Genomic DNA, 13,631 nt, shown 5'->3' with positions numbered 1-13,631 from the left:
TATAAAAATTTCTTCTAAATTTTCTCTAAGCTTCTATATATTTTACCAGTACCTGAGTTCTCTGTTTAGTCAGCTTGCTCCTAGATCACTCATATAACAAAAGATGCTATTGTTTGCATTCTGATTCAGAAATCAATCCTTAACACATATGTATTCATTTTTAAAAAAGCATAAGAAAGTCAAGAATGGAGTTATTAAACTTTAAGTAGACATTATTGTATTTATGCTATTTGCTTTATTGTTTTTAGACCTGGGCATATTCCAGTTTGAATCACTGAGTTTATATTTTGGAATAGCTTAGATGATTGAATATAGCATTATACCCTTTTAACCTAAAAAACATCTTTTGGTAAGTAAAGAAGAATATTAAAATGCTGAGTTGGCAGTTGTTCAATAGTACATATAGTGACAGTGTTGTAGGAATAGCAAGCACCATTTTTATCCATATGATATATTGGAGCATGAGATGAAAATAAATACGGTATATGTTATTAAAATTACAAAACAGCAAATTTGTCAAATTATATTATGATAGATACTAATATTTAAACCGTAAGTTTATTAGTGAAAAATAAAAATGAAATTTCTTTGGTATCTAAACTGTATCTCTCCTAATTAAAGAGAGCAAAAGTCCTTTGTTAAGAATGATTTGTTTGCTTTTAACATAGTGGGTAGAATGGGGAACATCACCATTTATACTTTTTCTTTCCCATTCATTTCAAAGAGAGTATTTTAATTTGGTTAAGAGGAAATTTCTAGATAAATGTTTCCCAATTGACACTCAATTAAACAGGCTCTTTCACAGAAATCTTTGTAACACTGTATGCAATAGTACACAGAAAAACAAACAAACATTTCAAAAATGTATTGAGGGGTAAATATACTTACCTGGATTTAATACAAATGTTTTTTAAGATACTTCAGACTACTCTACTTCCTTGAGAAAAGCTCTGTCTTTCATTCTGTGTAGAATGTTTGGGTGACATCTATACTAGGCCTTGTACAGTCTAAAGTTTTTAATAGTAATTTTTATCATAATAAAAAAAATTTCTTATAGCACCCCTATAGGGTGAATAGCAAATAAGAATCTCTGCATTCAAGAATCATTTGATATGATAAGGAGAATAAGAAACTATCCCAAATAACTCTAATGTTAGGTAGCATCTAATTAAATGACAGGTGAAACATACAAAACTTTATTGGTATGCAGAGAAGATAAAGAAAACATCCATTTGAGGACGTTTCCTTTGAAACTTATTTACAGGATGTTCAGGAGTTTGTCACCACACTTGCCATTGATGCTCATGGGAGGGAAAGATTCCGTTCAGTTTCCAGGACAAAAGGGACTGAGTCTGAACACAGCTCGGATCAGATAATGAGTAGGGAGGGCACTGTGGGCAGGCCCAATGGCATGAGAGAGTGCAAGGACGATATCTTACAGACTGCTGAATGGGCCATGGAGGATTAATTAGCTGCAGGCACCTCCTATAGCTGAGTATTGTGAGACAATATTTCAAACCGAACATGGAGGTCAACTGGGGAACACCTTGAATGTTAGCGTTTTGGTTCAATTTTTTCACAAAATGAACATATATTGAGAGTATATTGAATTCTCTTAGAAAATGAATGAACAAAAAAAAAAAAAGGATGAATTAATATGAAAAGAACCAAAAAGGAGGTACAGTATTAATCCACATAAAATATTACGAGTTGATAGGAATGACTGCAGTAGAAAGATTCCAACAGAAAAAAAAAAATGAATGCCTTTATTTTTATTACTCATAGTGTTCTGAAAAAGTCAAGTTCACTCTCCTACAAACTATTTGAAGTACTTTTACCTTTTAACTCAAGAAACTAAAGTTATACACATGTCCCTTGGTAAAAGTGAAATGCTAAACTTTGTTTAAGGAGCACTGGGTGGTGTTAACAATTAAGGGCTGGACTCCTAACCAAAAGGTAGTCGGTTTGAGCCCACCCAGCAACTCTGCAGGGGAAAAGACCTAGCAACCTTCTCCCACAAAGATTACAGCCAAGGAAACCCTGTGGGGCAGTTCTACTCTGTCATATAGGGTCACTGTGAGTCGGAAATGACAAGATGGCACACAACAACAAACTTTGTTTACAGATTTGAACTGTGAAAATGATTCTGAAAAACTATGCTTCATTGTGAGTTCATTTTAAGGGAAGGATTTATTTTATTTTATTTCTTTTTTATTTTTTAGTGAGGGTACCCTAAATAAATAAAAACTACTTGCTTTGATAGTCATGAAATTTTGTGCAAGAGAATAAAGGGGCATCATGGACATCCAATAGAAATATAGTGCAGGTTGCAGATGTAAGCCACAAATGTAATTTTAAATTTTACATTCTTTCATACTATCTTTTAAATCCGGTGTATATTGTTTACTCTAAACATATCTGACTTTGGATTAGCCATATTTCAAGTGCTAAATAGCCACTGGTGGCTAATGGCTACCTTAGTGGACAGTATAGGCAATGAAGTGAATATTCTAGGGTAACTTCTGGGTCTGTCTCTTATAATGGGGTTCCATTAGGAGGGCTGAAATTTGTGAATTCTCAATCATTGCAGTTACATTATTATTTAAAAAGAAGTACAAAAATGTATCCCAAGACCAAATATTAAAGCACAGGCACTATGCCCTCCTACTAGCTATGTGATGTATGACTTATCTGAGACTCAGTTTCCTCATCAGTCAAGTGGTGAGAATATCATCTACTTCTTAAGTTCTTGGGCTCTTCAGTATTAAATGAGATAATTGCCTACATAATCGGCCAAGTCTAATGTTTGACATATGGTAGGAATTTATTCAATAAAAATTATGTCGTTTTGCATGAGCCTGCATTTTGAACATCTTGACCAATATTCTTCAGGTGGTGTAGACATTTGAAAGTAAGCCTCCATTATTTGCATTTATTAAGAACGTGTTCCTATAGCCTGTTTTGGTGAGATGATTTTCTGCAGATATCACAAGCATGTAATTATTTTATATTTCATTATAATGATTCAATCTTATCGTTTATTGAAAACCTCTCTAAATCTGCTCCATGTTTCAAGAACACCTTGCATGTGTGCACGCTTGTGTGTGTGTGTGTACATGTGCACGTGTATTTTTGAAATATTTAATGATTCTTAATTTCTCATTACTGCTAAAACACTTAATCACCTTAGACCTTTCACAGGTTGAACAAGGGTAAAGGGCATTATGTTCCACAAGCAGGGGTAACATCCATTAAACTTTTGGAAATGACTCTAGTTCATGCAGACTTTTCATCTATATTCATGAACATAGGCTAACAACTCCATCAAGTATACCTTAAAATAGAAAAGACAAGACGGGGCAAAACATATATATTTAGGAAGATGCAACTGAACTGAATCTGGAATCAGTGGTTTTAATTAGTCAAAATTGACCCAGGGTTTTATTAGCAAAAGTAATTATTAAATTATTATTGAGTCACTAGAAGTCACATTTAAGAGCTTATTTTGATGGCAATTTTGTTAATTGCTAAATGATGAAGGATAAAAATGAACGTTAATGAATTTTAATAAGAAAAGACAACCAAGACTCATCTTCTAAATGTCCATATGCAAATGAAGCCACAATCTTATTTTCTGCATTATTGGCAGATATTAATAAATTCTAAGTATAATGAGAATACAGATGAAGTCTTTTTTTTAACCCTCACAGTTACTTTCAAATAGAAATTATACAGTCCATCTATTTTGGTTTATTACACAGCAATCACTTTTGCTTAAAAAAATGTATTTAAGGGCTCTGTGGATTAGCTTTTCTTTGAGGATGCCCATTTCCCTGAAATATTTGGCAGTAATTCACTATTGGTGAAATGCTGGTATTCAAACTTATTTAGAATCCTGAGTTAGGGAAATCTGGCAGATTGTCCTTGGCTCTATAATTTAGTGGACATTTGTACACAATGTTTAATGGGTCCTAATTGCATGGGTCCTAAGTTTTAAAGACCTGAACTTGGAGCTTGACTCTGCAACTACCTGTGAGGTATCTCTACTTGTTCTCTTTTTCATCTCTAAAAGTAGGACTCTGGAAATCTGTCTCTGAGTGATTTGAAAAAAAGAATTGAGATAATAATATATAGCACATCTCGAACAATGCCTGGCATATGGTAGAAAAAACCAAACCCATTGCCATTGAGTCGATAGTCATAGTCACTTTATAGGACAGAGTAGAACTGCCCTGTAGGGTTTCCAAGGAGCAGTTGGTGAATTCAAACTGCCAACCTTTTGGTTAGCAGTTAATCTCTTAACCACTGCTCCACCAGGGCTCCTGGCATATGGTACCACTGCCATCAAGTCGATTCCGACTCATAGTGACCCCATAGGGTTTCTAAGGCTGTAAATCTCTAAGGAAGCAGACTGCCACATCTTTCTCCCAGAGCCTCTGGTGGTTTTGAACTGCCAACATTTCGGTTAGCAGTCAATCGCTTTAACCATTGAGCCACCAGGACTCCTTGGTAAGTGTTCAATAAGTGTTACTTACCTTTTTTTCTGTCCCTCGTCTTCCCTGTTGGGGAGATTAGGGATTTAAACTGTACATAAGTTAAAATGTTTTAGAAGTATATTGTGCACTTCTGTTTTTCCTTCCTCATGTTCCATTACTCAAAGAAAGAGTCCACACACCCTCTGCTGCTCCTGTTCCCTCCAAAGAAACTGTTCTCCCCAAACCTCAAAATATTTAGTTGCTAAATATGATGGTTTTATTTATTATTAATAATAAGAAATGGAGAGGGAAGAATAGTCACAATAAAGATGCAGAGGTAGAATTGGCATAGCAGCTACTAGTGGATTAGGAGACAAAGAAGAGATTAAAGTGGCTTAGTGTTTTAAGTCTTGAGACTTGTAAAATAATACTGGGATTCATAGAAACTGATGACTTGGTTGCGTAAAATATGGGTGGATAATATGACAGAAGTTCATTTTAAAATATATAAACATATTTCACAGAATGTTTTCTTCTTTAATGTTTTCTCAATAGAGAAAAAGTAAATTACAGTGGAGAAGAAGATAATAGAATAAAACATTTTCACAAAGGAGGGCTGGCTTTGAAGAGAGAGATGAAAAAATAGTTAAAGAGCTCTGGAAATGTTTCACTGAAGAATTTTCTACTAAGTTGGTTCATGTAGACATGTAATTTTAATCTAAGAAGACAACAGTAAAGACCAAAAAGACCAGCTTACCAAACTAATGGACAGCACCGGCTTAAAAGAATTTATATCCCCTGCAAATGCAATGACAAATATGATCTATGCCTGTGCCTAATTAATTTATTGGTGTTTCATTTGCATTTTAAGAATGGCTCAGGGGTTATGGGTAGGTATGTAATACAGTATAATTATTCCCAGTTAAAACTAATTGCCATCAAGCCGATACCGACTCATAATGACCCCCTAAAACAGAGTAGAATTGTCCTATAGGGTTTCCAAGGCTGTAATCTTTACAGAAGCAGGCTGCCACATCTTTCTCCTGTGGAGCCACTGGTGGGTTCGAACCACTGACCTTTCAGTTAGCAGCTGCCAAGTGCTTAACTACTGCACCACCAGGACTCCTTAAGTTAAATAACAGGATATTGGCACTAGCATATAGCATTTCAAAGCAGAACATCTGATTATTAGAAACACATTTTAAGTGGAGGAGGAACACATTTTCAAGAACGCTGATTAAGTTGGGGAGTGCTCTTCTGAGTTTCAATTTCCAATAGGATAGGATGGTGGATATATTTGGCCAGCACTTGGACTTGTGACGCTTGAAACTTAAATGGCCCTTTGAGTCTGAAAGCTTCTATTTCTTTTATGCTCCCTAGGGCTATTGAAAAAGCACCTGATTTCTCCACATGGGTATAATAATTCATAGCTTAACTCAACAGCCTCTACTTTCTCTTTTAAATCAAGAGATTTTTCTGGAATCCTTCTCCTTTTTTTGCATATTTGTCCCAAGGAGAACTAAAATTTTCTCAAAGATAATAGATAGGTGTCTTCCCAGCCTACCTCTTTCTCATGTCTCATGTGTCTATTGCTAATGATGGATAGTTTTTACAAATCTTCTTCTTCCAATCTGAAATATTCTAAATCAAAAAATTGTATAAACTTCTCTACTACTTGTGTAAAGGACTTTTCTGGAAATGCTAGCCAATATTTTTAGAATATTTAAAAATAGTTTTAAGTGTAACATAACATAGTAAGCAATTTTATAAATATTTAGTCAGTAGCTTCTCTCATTATTTATCCCATCACCAATTTCAAGATATTTGAAGTCATTACATGGAAGATGTATGAGTTCTGAGTAGAAAATAGTAATGTGTTGCGTATTATCAATCCTATTACATATTATCATATTGCATATTGGCTCACTTTAGCACAATATTAATTAAAAATTTATTTTAGTTTTTAAGATAACCAATTAATTTTGAATTTAAAATTTATTCTTTCATACATCTTTATTACTGTATGATTTTCGCACAGATTAACTATAAAAAAGTAAGCACTTCTCTTTAAACAAACAATTTTTTTTTTTAACTTAATTCACCTGATTGGAGCTGTGGTAGCAATCTATTTGTTCATTAACAGCATTTCTCTTCTTCTTTCTTGTAGTTCTAAAACTCGTAATATTTATATACGCACCTGGCTAAACAAAATAAACACTATATTTCTCAGTCTTCCTTGTAGCAAGTTTAAACTGTGATTAAATATTGCCCAATGGAATATAAATGGGTATTATATGCAAACTATAGGTTGTGCGATTAAAGAGAAGAGACATAGCCTCCATTTCCCTTCTCTCCTTCCCACTGGCTGGAATGTGGATAAGATGGCAGGAGCTAAAGTTCTGACCTTAGTTCATGAGGTTGAAGAGGGAAGAGTAACAAGATGGGAGTTTAGTTCACCAAACACCAAAGAGCAGCCACATCAGTCCGTGATTGCCTAAGTAATACCGTTAAGTGACAAATAAAAAATCTTCTGTTACTTTTAAGCCACTGCTATCTTGAAGTGTTTAGCACAGCAGCCAATTTTACATATTAATAAAAGAACATATTATCTGCAACTCTTAGATGTTGTGTAATTATGATGTTTATACGGATGTTTACCTCTCCCTAGTTATACTTAGAGGATCTCTAATTATTCAGAAGTCACCAAGAAAGATGTCATATTAATTCTGTATTGCTATTTGGTCTCTTGGAGAGCTAGTTCTTCAACCTGTTAAACACTCTGTCAAGTTACTTTCTGTTTAAAGTAATTAGAGTGATTTGTGTTATCTGTGTTTAAACCCTGACTGATCCCAGTATTTAATACCAAATATTTCATTTTAATGTTTGGATCACTTATATTTGTATGAATTTTCTAATTGTTGCCATCCTGATTCTAAAGATCCAACTTTATCCCAGTCAGTACTCTGAATTTCACTTAAAAGGCCTTGCCAGGCTTAATTTCAACCTCTACTATAATTCTGCAACCTGGTAAGTCAAATTCTGCCTGATTATTGCCTATATTAACCTTGTGTCTACAAATAAGAAGAGATTCTTTTTGAACCATCATAGCAACACCCTAGTCATAACAATCTCTGATCAGGTCTTGAGCTAAGAATTTAAAGTCCTGAGCCAGCTATTTATTTTTACAAACTGGTTAGAAACTTCAATGCAGCCATCCCACCCCTACTATACCTGAATTTCTTATGCCCCTCACTATACTGTGTCAGTTGCTACTTGGCCCTCTAACGCTGTGCCTTTTTAATGGATACTTCTTTCCAAGTAGAGCCCTTCTGGTGTAGTGGTTAAGAGCTTGGCTTCTAACCATAAGGTTGGCGGTTCGAATCCACCAGCTGCTCCTTGGAAACCCTATGGGGGAGTTCTACTCTGTCCTACAGGGTCGCTATGAGTCAGAATCAACTCAACGGCAACGAGTTTCTTTCCAAGTAAGCATGGGTAATACTTAAATTATTACTGAGCACTATAGACTACTAGTAATTTTCCTCTAATGGTAATAGATTCTCATTGCCTCCAAATCCAATCAGCTCATATAAATAAGAGAGATAAACACAGGCAATAAAAAAATAACATAATAAGAGGTTATTTGAGCAAAGACTTGAAGGCAGTGTGGGGATTAGCCAGGTAAATGTCAGAGAAAAGAGCATTTCAGACACAAGAAACACCCAAGGCAGTGCATACCTGGCATATGTAAAGAAGTGGCCATTTTAGATGGAGAATAATTAGGGGAAGCAGTGGGATAAGAGATCAGAGAGGTAACTGGGAGACAGGTTTTATAGGCTATGGTAAGGACTTTTGCTTTTAATCTGAGTGAAATGGAGAGCCATTGCAGGGTTTAAAAAAGATTGACATGATCTGATTTCCACTTAGAAAATATCACTCTGGCTATAGTGTAACGAGTAGATTGCAGGATAACCAGGGTACAAACAGCAAGACTAGTTAGGGGGATGTTCAGATACTTAAAAGAAAAAATGATCGTGGCTCAGACCAGGGTGGTAGCAATGGAGATGGAGGAAGATGATTAGTTTCTGAATATATGTTGAAGGTAGACAACCTTGGATGTGAGGTAAGAGGACAAGGGAGGATTTAAGGAAGATTTTTGGCCATAGTAACTTAAAGGATGGATTTTCTATCAATGGAAATGAAGAAGACTGTGGGAGGAGCATGTTTTATGGGGAGGTTTCAGAAGTTCAATTTTGGACATGCTGAGTTTAAATGTACATTAGCTAGGCAAGTAGAGATGTCACTTGAGCATTTGGGTATAAGAATCCAAAGCTAGGAGGATAGTTTTAATGGCAGATATAAATTTAGGAGTCATCAGTATTAAGGTCATGCAGTTACGAAATCATCAAAGGAATGAATACATACAGTGAGAAGAAAAAAGGACTGGAGAATCAGAGAACATGATGAACAGGATTGGGAAGGAATACAGAAGTAAAAAATGAACCTGGGAGAAGGATTCTGTATGAGAGAATGAGAAAGGATTGGGAACTGGAAAGCACTTGTTAAGTGCTTTACTATTTGAGGACCATAATGCTGAAAATCAAGGAAGAAATTAAGGTAAAGATTCTGTACAGGTAGCACCTTGCGCTGTATTTATTGAGTAACTATTGAAATGATTTAGATTTTCATAGCTAATATACCACGTGATAATGATTACATTTCCTGATAAATGATTGGTAAGTATGATATTATTACTTAATTCTCACACAGTACTCTTTTGTATCCACAATATATTTCTTATAGTTTACAATTTGATTCTTAGAAACTCTAAAAAATAAAATATTTGTAATTATAATACTATATCAATTTAATTATTTCATAATATATGTATTTGTGTGTAGGATTAAGAGTTACTGTACCTCAAGTAGTTTGGCCTTTGTCCCTGGCCTCTGTGAAATAACCTTCAGAGTGTTTGGATTACATTGGTCACACCTGAGCACTTGTATTAATGAGTAGGAGCCGGTCTGGGAGCCCACCTGGTAACCAATAATGAGTATATGATGGGCTGATAAAAGCAGGAAACACTAAGTCTCCATGAAGCTTCCTGAGAGAGAGAATCTTGGAAGGAGAGCTTCCTGGGGAGGAACGTGCCCTCCACTTCAGCGACCTTTCCAATCCTTGCCTGAGTACCTCTTCAGGTTGCTCCTGGGTTACTTCTGAGTTGTGTCCTTTACCCTAATAAACCACATAACTGTAAGAATAGTCTTTGAGTTCTGTGTGGTGTTGCAGCAAATCACATAACTCAGAAGAGAAAGAGAGAAAGTGCCATGGGACAGGAGTGGCTGGAGTCAGAGAACAATGGAGAAATTGGAAAGCAGAGATACACTTGACCTCACCATCTAGGAACCAGCTTTGAGCTGGTGCTTATTTACAAAAGTATTTGTTTATTGTGTTTCTGATAAACTTGATCCTTACTGACATATTTATATTAAAAGCAGAGTTAGAAATTACAACATTTATTGGAATCATCTTGGTTATCAACTTAAAATTAAACTATTTTTACTGTGTGAATTCAAAAAATATATTCTAGTTGAATACAAACCAGAAAAGTTCATACAATCAGCAAGTTTGAATGGTTGAGTGTAAGTGAACCAACACAGATTACATTTCTCTTGAAAGGAAAAAAAAAAAAAATTGCAGAAACCAAATGTATTTCATGTCCCAATGAACTGAATATGTTGGAAAATTTCAGCTTCACTTGAAATGCCAATTGGCTGTGCCCTGCTTATGTGTAATACTGGTGAGATATCCGGTTTAAAATACTTTCATTTTGAACTACATTATTGTTCCAAGAAAATGTCCTTTGTACGTTTCAGGATTTTATCCACATGAACCATTTCTTTCATTTTATGGGAAGAAATTGGGAATCAGGATATCCAAGTGATATTATTTTAAATGATTTTTTGTCTCTCCAACCTTTACTACTATATCTACCTTCACATACACATAGTAGATAACCAAATAAAACTGATAAGAATAGTAATTCATAATTCCAAAATTGTTGATGTAAAAGTTTGAGTCAAAATATACATGTCTGTTTTTGAAATCTTGTTAGGTAAAATAATTATTTAAATAAAGGAAAACTAAAATTTTCAGATCCAGTTTTCTTGCTCATTATATCTACTTATATTTCCGACTTTCCTTCTGAGATTAGTTTCTTGTTTCCTAAAAGGTATCTGTAAGAAGTTACTCCAGAGACAATCTTTTGGTGGTAAACACTAATGAAATTAAATGCTTTTATTTCAGTATAGTCACTGAAAGACAGTCACCACTGGATATACAAGTTTAGGTTGATAGTTATTTTCTGCTAGATATTATTGACAGACAATATTCTGCTGCTATTCATAAGGTTTTTACTGGTCAATTTTTTCAGAAGTAGATCACTAGGTACTTCTTCCCAGTCTGCCTTAGTCTGGAAGTTCCGCTGAAACCTGTCCACCATGGGTGACCCTGCTGGTGACCCTGCTGGTATTTGAAATACTGGTCATATAGCTTCAAGCATCACCGCAACACAAAAGCCACCACAGTATGACAAATTAACAGACAAGTGGTAGTAATTCCAGAACACTTAATTGTGATCATTCAGAACCTGTACATAGATGGAAAGACAGTTGTTTGAACAAAACAAGGGGATACTGCATGGTTTAAAAACAAGAAAGGTCCCCGTCAGGGTTGTATCCTTTCACCATACTTACTCAATCTGTATGCTGAGCAAATAATCCAATAAACTGGACTATATGAAGAAAAATGGGGCATCAGGATTGGAGAAAGACTCATTAACAACCTGTGATATGCAGATGACACAACCTTGCTTGCTGAGAGTGAAGAGGACCTGAAGCACCTACTGATAAAGATCAAAGACTACAGTCTTCAGTATGGATTACACCTCAACATAAAGAAAAAAAAATCCTCACAACTGGACCAGTAAGCAACATCATGATAAATGGAGAAAAGACTGAAGTTGGCAACGATTTTATTTTACTTGGATCCACAATCAATGCCCATGGAAGCAGCCGTTAAGAAATCAAATGACGTATTGCATTGGGCAAATCTGCTGCAAAAGACCACTTTAAAGTGTTAAAGAGCGAAGGTGTCACTTTGAGGACTAAGGTGTGCCTGATCCAAGCCATGGTGTTTTCAATCAACCTCGTATGCATGTGAAAGCTGGACAGTGAATAAGGAAGACTGAAAAAGAATTGATGCGTTTGAATTACGGTGTTGGCAAACATTGTTGAATATACCACGGACTGCCAGAAGAATGAACAAATCTGTCTTGCAATAATTACAGCCAGAATGCTCCTTAGAAGCAAGGATGGTGTCTTGGTTATCTAGTGCTGCTGTAACAGAAATACCATAAGCAGATGACTTCAAAAAACAGAAGTCTATTCTCTCACAATCTAGGAGGTTAGAAGTCCAAATTCAGGGTGCCAGCTCCAAGGGCTTTCTCTCTCTGTCGGCTCTATTACCGATCTTCCCCAGTCAAAGAGCTTCTCAGTGCAGGAACCCCAGGTCCAAAGGATGCACTATTCTCCTGGCTCTTGTTTCTTGGTGGTATGGGGTCCCCCTGTCTCTCTGCTCACTTATATCTCGAAAGAGCTTGAATTAAGACACAACCTAATCTTGTAGATTGAGTCCAACCTCATTAACATAACTACCGCTAATCCCATCTCATCAACATCATAGAGATAAGATTTATAACACATGGGAAAAATCACATCAGATGACAAAATGGTGGACAATCACACAATACTGGGAATCGTAGCCTAGACAAATTGATACACCTATTTTTGGGGGACACAATTCGATCCATAACAGATGGCAAGACTTCGTCTCACATACATGTTATCAGAAGGGATCAGTCCCTGGAGAAGGACATAATGCTTGGTAAAGTAGAGGGTCATCGAAAAAGAGGAAGACCCTCAACAAGATAGGCTGACACAGTGGCTGCAACTGTGGGCCCAAATATAACAATGATTGTGAGGATGGCAGAGGACCAGGCAGTGTTTTGTTCTGTTGTACATAGAGTTGCTATGAATTGGAACCAACTCAATGGCATCTAACAACAAATTATTGACATTTTCCCACTATTTCTTGGCTTACATTGTTGTTAGCAAGAAGCCAGCTATTAATGTAATTATCACTCCTTCATAAGTAATTTTTTTCTTCTGACTTTGCTTTTAAGATTTTCTCTTTTTTGTGGTGTTCCACTAAATTATAATGATATTAATTAGAACTGGCTTCTTTGTCTTTATCCTGCTTGAGATTGAATAAACCTTCTGAATCTGAGGATTAATGTGTATCATGAATTGTGAAAAACCCTAAGCTGTTAATAACTTTGAATATTGCTATCCCCCATTCAGTCTTTCTCTCCTCTGGATCTTTTACAAGACTTATGTTGATCTTCTCACTTTATCTTTTTCCCCACTTTTATAAAAATGAAATATAATATTGATACAGTGAAAGTGCCTATTTTCTGTGTTTGAGACAATGAATTTTGAAAAATGTATATACCATTGTAACCTGAACCACATCAAATGTAAAACATTTCTGTCACCCCAGAAGTTTTCCTCATTCTTCTTCCCAATAGTACTGCCCTCCCTAGCCTCCGTAATCAGAGGCTAACAATGTTCTCATGTTTATCACCTGAAATTAGATTTGCCAGTCATGAACTTCCTATCAGTGGAATCACATAATGTGTAGTGTATTGTTTCTTGCTCTTTTTACTCATCATAATGTCTTTGATTCTTAGAGCTGCCATAACGAAATACCGCAAACTGGGTGGCATCAAAGAACAGATATTTTTGTCGCACAGTTCTGGAGGCTAGATGTCTGAACTCAGGATGTCAACAAGGTCATGTTCTCTCTGTCTGCTCAAAGGGAAGATCTTTCCTCACTTGCAGCTTCTAGATCTTCATGTGCATCACATGTCTTCTCTTGTTTGACTCTGTTGCCTTATCTATTCTTGTCTTTTATAAGACACCACTCAGAAGGGATTAGTATGACTTCCTTAATTTAGCTGATCAGTCTTCAAAGAAAAACCCTATTTCCAAACAAGGTCACATTCAGTTACAAGACTTAGGACTTCAGAATATATTTTTT

At 35.7% G+C, this 13,631-nt stretch overlaps 1 protein-coding gene across 1 annotated transcript in view; it reads left to right on the top strand.

The window, feature by feature from the left end:
- Positions 1–13,631, top strand: part of MALRD1 (MAM and LDL receptor class A domain containing 1) — a 964,362-nt gene that overhangs the window by 474,318 nt on the left and 476,413 nt on the right. The window lies entirely within an intron of this gene.

The sequence above is a fragment of the Trichechus manatus genome, unplaced genomic scaffold (assembly GCF_000243295.1).
Source record: "Trichechus manatus latirostris isolate Lorelei unplaced genomic scaffold, TriManLat1.0 scaffold00075, whole genome shotgun sequence".
NCBI classification, from domain to species: Eukaryota; Metazoa; Chordata; class Mammalia; order Sirenia; family Trichechidae; genus Trichechus; species Trichechus manatus.
Note: the sequence above shows the minus strand (reverse complement) of the source record. Positions and strands in the feature narration are given on the sequence as shown.